At 40.7% G+C, this 7493-nt stretch overlaps 1 protein-coding gene across 1 annotated transcript in view; it reads right to left on the reverse strand.

Moving 5' to 3' along the window:
- NSMCE2 (non-SMC element 2, MMS21 homolog (S. cerevisiae)) overlaps nucleotides 1–7493 on the reverse strand; it is a 134410-nt gene that overhangs the window by 96374 nt on the left and 30543 nt on the right. The gene's annotated exons all lie outside the window — the stretch shown is intronic.

The raw sequence follows: 7493 nt of genomic DNA on the forward strand, positions 1-7493 counted from the left end.
CCCCCCCCTTTTCCCCCCCCCCCCCCCCCCACTCCCTGGCCCCAGCATTTAAATCCTTGGACTGTCAGCAGGAGCTTTCTAGATAAGATGGTTAATTTGAAAGACTATTTTCACTACTGATCAACTGAAACTCAACTCCAGTGTTTCCAGTAATAAGTTTCATCAACAAAAAAATAATAATCCATGATTTGAGATGAAGATGGCCTTTTAATTTGCACTGGCTATCTACCTCAACACCTACCAATTTCATTACATTTCATAATTTTATCTTCTTCCTCTAGGCTAAGCTAAACCAGACAGAGTTAACTCATGTTGACTCTGAAATGCAGACAGTGCCTAGAAAAGCAGGGATCCAAACCACAGAGACTTTCGGTTGCTCTCTGTTGTGACCTTCTGGAATTCCAGAAACAGTTCAGGCTGCCAACTACAATCCTTAGTATTAAAATCAAATCATTAAAAAAAGAATTCAAATTGCTTTGAAATCTTCAGGTAGGAAAAAAAAAATCTCTTTATAGACAGAGATATGGGATGCTATCCACATGACCAAGATCATGGTTGAACTAGATAGTAAATTCAGTTTCAGTATGTCTAGTACAAGATCAAAAACACCACAGCTGCATGACGCACTGATTAAGTGCAACCCACTCAGCCAATTCTAATTTTGCACAGAGTTATGCTCCATCAGGTAGCGTCTGTCCTTCTGCAACCGGCATACAGCCAGCATAAACATGGTATCATGTGATCTGGCTTATTTGATGAGAATGTGCTACCAGGTGATTTGGTACTGCACAAAAATGGTATTAATGAACATGGGACCGTAGCCCAAGGCACAGAGTGAAACAATTTGTCAAGGTCAACCACATAGGCTGCTAGTAGACCTGAAAATAGTATCCAGTCCTCCTTAATCCCAGGCTAGTTTGCTACCTACTGGGCAGCACCACTGCCCAACATAACAAACACAGTTTTCAAATTACTATGGGGTTCTGAGGATTTCCTTGTTCTAAACACTATCCCTGCTGCCACCCTGTCTATGGATCTCCCAGTTCCATGTGATGGTCCTAGGTCCAGAACACTTCATTTCACCCAAATCCTCACTCTGCTAACCAGCTGTGGCCCCTGCTGGCCCACTGCTACCTATGCAAGCCAAGGCAACTACAGTGCTGACACTGCAAATTTTTAGGAAAACATTTAGCTTGACAAATGTAAGTAACCACAGTGAAGTCAAATAAGCCTATGTTCGTGTGCAAGGGTTTCCAGGGTTTAGTCTCCAAAAAGCAGGACACGTTTTTATGCTTGCTATGAGACACTCAGACACACTACTGAGGATGTGCTATATAACCCACATAAAATAAAACACTACTCCTACTTCTTTATATACTGCTCACTAAAAAAATATTTTATTGCAGCTCATCAAATGTGGACTCTAACATGTTATTGTAGTGACCTATACACACAGCTTACTAATTCTGGGAAAATAAAAAGCGGCTTCCATCAAATGCTTAGCCCAACACTTACAGAGACAGACACAAAAAAGTAAAGTAAATATTATAAAGTAAATATTAGAAATGTGTTGAAATGCATCCTTGTCCCAGTTTCTGCAGGAAACGGAGTACATGCCTACAACAGTGCAATATTGCGTGAATTACTATTTGGAGATGGCAGTAGGACTGAGCAAGCATTATAAGCAAGCATTACACTATTGATTATGAATTACATCAAAGAAATTGCACTGAAGAAACTTTAAAATGTTAAAGAACTCCATAGCTAGTAAATGCCAGAATTAAGTTTGCCTGTAAAAGTTTTAGTAAGCCCTATGGCATTATACATATGTAGAGGCACAACTATAGTCACACACTATTTTCCTCTACTATCCTGCCCGAGTCATGATAACGATTTGATCCAATGTCCGTATTTTGCATACTCTGTAAAATGAATTATGAATCTGAAGTGGCTTCATTAGTAGGCAAGTAAACAAGCACTAAAGAGCAATTCCAGTTAGCATTCAAAGTACCGGAATAATGGCCAAGGAGACAGCCATTGTTAACAATAACGTTGAAGATGAAGCAAGTTCTCCAGAAATCTATTTACTGTTTGATGGGAGAGAAGACACTGCACAGGTACAATGTCCTTTACCAGGGGATTGACTTGTTGCTGCTGATGGTGCACTGCAAGTGAACTTCAAGATAGATTCACTAGTTTCTACAATTACAGAGTCAGAATAAATGCAGTGAAAGACTGTAAGAGCTCTTTTATTTTTTCTGCCAGCCCAAGAAAAGATATATCCATTTCACTAAACCCATTTTCATGGTAGCAGACTCCACAAACATCTTCCTGAGCCATTTCTGTGTAGCAGAGGACTTTTTTGATGAAAAGAAGTTCTCAAAATTTTCATGGCTAGCATACAAGATTTCAGAATCAAGCAACACTAATGCACTGCACGTAGCAGAGAAAATGCTCTGAACTCAGCTGGAACAGTAAAGGTCACAGTTGCAGATATGGATATCATCAGTGGATTTTGCCCTAAAACATGCTGTCATGACACTGCAGCAAGAAGAAGAGCAAAGTGCTCATTAAGAAAGCGTCAGCACCAAACAAGGCTGTTTGTTCCAAGAAACTAGCAAGTTACATGTCAAAAATTCTTTCACTGCCAACAGTGTAATGGGTATCACAGTGCCAGTCACTGACAAAAGAGTCCTGAATCAACTAAAACACACGAATCCCATGGGATTCGTAGTCTTCCTGTTACTTAGCCCTACAGAAAACTAAGTGACAATCTGATTTTGAAGCACAGCCCTGTCTCTAACAGGCAGCGGAGGTCACTGATGACACTGTCAGTGCCTGCTACACAGACTGGACTTCGTCATCACATTAGTTCTGCTCCCGTAGCTGTACAACCAAGGAGGATGGGAGCTGGGTGGAATCACATGCCCTGGTTGACCTTGCTATTTCTTCAAAACCCACACTGCAGGTGGAGCTACCACTACAGAAAGTGTTTTGTTGGTTTAGTCTGCTTTGTCAAAAGAGATGACTTGAATATATTTGCAGAACCTTCTCGAGTAGGACCCATGGCCAACACAGCTATGCTGGCAGAGCCCGCGTAACAGAGATGTTACCTTTGAGTCCCTTTCATTTTTCTGAGACCAAGGAAGACTGTCCAAGTCACCAGAGCATTATATTAAGGGTTTTAAGTGAAGAAACTGGAATTCTTCTGAATAGTTTGCAAGTCAAACATAGCCCATGGACTCTCCTGTACAGCAGTTTTAAATACAATTCTTTCCTTTTCTGCAGATGCTCCTTAGATCACTCACAAGCTGCACATTTGGAATTAATATGACTTACATCACTGAAGAGAATTATTCCTCTGCAGAATTAAAACCTACACACTTGGCCATGAAGGTAACAGACCCCAGTACTAAGTAATCTGCTCGAAATTACTGACAAAGTGAACAAACATCCACTCTTATCCCCTGCCCAATGAACTTGCTAGTCTAAAGGGAACTATTATCAAAAATACAAAACAAATGTAAGAGTAGTTCCTGTATATTCTGTAGGGACAAAACTGCTCTTGTATAAGGAACATGGTGCACTCCTCATCTTTGCCAAAGGAACACTAAACACTTGACAAGGTGTGAAGTCACACAGGCATGAATGACTGACACATCCAGATTTCAAACCCTATGCAAGACACACAGCTACACCAGTTTGTTGGGGTTTATCTGTAAAACTACATACAAGAACATGTTTAATTTAACTTCCTGTGTTCAAACTATAATTACCTTTGATCTAATTTACAGTTATAATTGCTCAAATCAGTTTCCATGCAGGACAATCAGAAAACAAAGATGTCAGCAGCCACTGACATGGTGATAGAAATGACTTGCCTAGAACAACATGGGAAAGCTGTAGCAGAAGTAGGGATAAAACCCAAGCACCAATGTAATTTCTAACATTTCCACCTTTTTCTTCCAGCTCAACACCACCTCCTTCCTAGCACTCTCAGCCAGTCTCGTTTCTCATCTGTCTATATGACCTCATGACTTCCCAAGCCCATGTCCTTTACCTTTCCATCTACCTCTTCCCACTCTCAGTCCTTTCTTAAGATGGCTCTTAACATTTTTCTTAAACACGTCCTGTGTTTTTCTTCCATCTCACTCAGGTTTACATTTTATCCTCCCTCACAGCGCTCAGGCTTAGCAAAAGGCAGACACGATTCAATAAAGATAAACTGATGTTTGGCAAAGCAGTAACTTGCAAGAGGAAGTACTAGGCAATCTTTGCCAGAGATGCCACTACCATATTCAACACTTTGCTCTCACCTGCAAAAGAAACAAAATAGCCCAGGTTCTCTTTCCCTGCAGAAGAAGGAAAGAGAGGCAGGAATAATGCAACTTTAGAAAGTTAGTTATGTCTTCCTTGTTCTCTAGATTGATCTACAATACATTGTGATCCATTTTATTTAGAGAAGTCCAGGGACTTCAGAAAATTTACCCCAGCTTTTAGAGTCCCAAACAAGCCAAATGCTTGAAAAGCTGAGATAGTGATCAAAGTCCACCACCAACACCCCTGCTAATCTAGAGAGTAGAGTGGGAGTGAAAGAGCAGGCACAATACGCTGGCGCTCTGGCCACTTGAGAGCTCTCCCTAAGTAGGGGACACTTGAACTGGCTAAGTCAGCTTGGGTCCCAGTCACTTAGGTCCACTTCAAGAGTATAAGGAAGTCTGCAAAAGATACTCCAGCTCCATCAGTCTTTTGTTGTTACACCAAGAGTGCTGTCCAGACTTTGCATGGAAAGGACCCAAATACTGGCTAATTTATTTTAAAAATACCCGTTAAAAATGGAAAAAGAAGAAGCAGTAGGGGTCCAGTCATTACACAGGTACAAGAAAATCCAGTGGCACAGGGACTTTCCACAAAGGATTTCCCACAGCCTATTGTTGGAAACACTGTGATTCAACTGCTCATTTCTTGCTCAACAGGCTGCTGATTCAACCAGAAGAGGATGCTGGTATGTTTCACCTTCTGCATTCCACCTACTGCAGCCTCAATCAACAAAAAAACTGGCTTTTAAAAACATGTGAATATATCTCATGCTAGCTCCTAGTTATTTACATTACATACTTGTGTTGTACAATATCATCTTTTTGTCAATATAATTTAAAGGTACACCAAATAAAATAATAAATCAGGAATTTTAACTGCTGCTGTCTCCTTATCTTGCTAACTTCCAGTTGGACATTTCACTACAAGCAGGTGGTTAGAAGGTGAAACACAGAATATAACATACTTTCAGATTCACTGCTGTATGAAGAAACTACAGACCAGAAAAAATGACACCATGCAAACTCACAAAATAACCACATAAAATGTGTTTTGCAGCTTGAGACAAATACTGTTAACGCTGTATATGAAAAGCAGTCTGCTTGTGAAAATGAATGACCGGCTGTAACTCCCCAGAGAAAGCCCTCAGGTAAGGAATTCAGATGGAACCCGGGAGCAAGCCAGTGGAGGCTATTTTAAACCTAAGCCTTTCTACAGCTACCTCCAGGTGCAGTCATTCAAATTCAGCAACAGTACCTGTTTTCCAGAAGCAGATTTTAAGCTGTCTCTGACAGGTAACTGGAGATACGCTGTGCAGTTCTAGAGGCATGGCATGTAGCTATCCTCCAAAACAAAGCACTAGCTGTTACTTTTTAGAGAACAGATTGTATCTCTGTTTTACTGCATAAGCTTATATACACTTCTTTCCCTTACTCAGAAAGTTTTGTTCAGGATGCTGGCAGTGGAAAGCACAGAAAATTCCCTAGAGCAAGGTAGGAAACAGAGATAGGAGAAATGTGGCTAGAGGCTAATAGATCAGCCATGACTGACTTTATAATCCATGTAGACTCTTAAATGTGTTAAATGTCTTGAAGCTGCATTTTTAAAACTTAAGGAATGAATGAACAGGGAAGGAGCCTGTTTTAGCAAAGCAAGGAGGAGTCTCTGACACAACATAAGTGAGCTACATTAGGGAAAAAGGGAGAAAAAATGAAAACCAACCCTTCCAGGACTTTTTTTGGTTTTGCATACAAGCATATATATGCACACAACAGATGCTGTTGAATCCAGTCCTAAAAATCATGAATGTATCTTTGCCCTACCTAAACCCACAAAAATTTCTTCACTTCAGTCAAGCAGTTAAACTTCTGCTTAACTTAAAAGATTGGGAGTGAGGGCATCTGAAGTAAACAGGATTTGAGTGCTTTGTTGGTGAAGGCACGGGCTTACTCTATATTCCTAAGGATGAAGAAAGTGTTCTGCTGATACATAGGAATAGTTAACAAAGTTACATTGTTGAAAATTACTTGAAATTCCTATTATAACAATAACACACCAATTAGTTAATAGTTTACAATCAAAATATAAACCTACTATGTTTCACTCAAGTCTGGATATACATGATTAATCTCTAACGATGCAAGGACTACATTATGTTTTACTAGGAAAGCTTTAAAAATCATGAAAATTCCAAATAAAAGGAAAAAGTTCTGATCCATCCAGTTTCTGACAAATACAAACTAGGAGGTCTGCAATTATGATGACATCTGAGTTGAAAAGTACATTTGAAGACTGCATGGGGAACAGTGACTGTATTTAATGCTGCCCAACATTTGCTGATGTATACATAGTTTTCAACTCCTTTTAAGCATGTAATATTTAATTCTTTGAATGAAGATTTTTCGGTTAAGCATCTGACTCAGGATGTTTTTAAAAATTACAGGAAAACCTTTCTACAAAATAAAAACCATGTAGGCATTTCTCAGAATAGAACTAGTGGAAAATGCATTGCTTTGCTCTCCTGTTTTTGTTTTGTTTTAAAAACAGCAAAAACCAACGGCAAGATAATAGCAAGACAGGTTTAACTGAAGAGCTCTATTACCTTAATGCTTTGAAACACAGATTTCACACCTTGAAAGGAAATCAGGGATGTGCTTTTGCCTTTTCTAGAGACATCCGTACAAAACTGACACCTAGAAGTCTATCTGCAGACCCTAAAATAGGTTACTTTGAAAGTCGAGTCCTCCAAGCATGATGTGGCGCAAAGATGAAGTGATCAAGTACAGACTGCACTGAAATTGACTCTTTCAATGTCTGGATCTGCCGTGGAGCCTACACTTTCAATACCTTGCTTTCTAATGGCCGGGCTGTGATGATTAGAAAAGAGGAAACGAAGGAGCTGTTTGAAGAGCGCGGTCAGGGACAGCCTGAGAGAACGCAGAAGCAGCAGCAGCAGCGCACTGGAATCGGGGTAACAAGGTTACAGAGCTGAGTGGATTACGCAGAGTGCAACAGCCAGCGAGAGAGAATCAAAGGGGGCTGACAGGACGATAATCATGAGGACATACGAGATAATGGCGGAGCGGGAACGGCCAGCACGGAGGGGCGGCGCTGGCGGGGAGCAGAAGCGCTGCGCAGGCGGCGGGACCCCGCGGCAGCCCCGGGCCGAGCCGGCC

Source organism: Haliaeetus leucocephalus, unplaced genomic scaffold, assembly GCF_000737465.1.
Source record: "Haliaeetus leucocephalus isolate CR32 unplaced genomic scaffold, Haliaeetus_leucocephalus-4.0 Scaffold555, whole genome shotgun sequence".
Lineage (NCBI taxonomy): Eukaryota > Metazoa > Chordata > Aves > Accipitriformes > Accipitridae > Haliaeetus > Haliaeetus leucocephalus.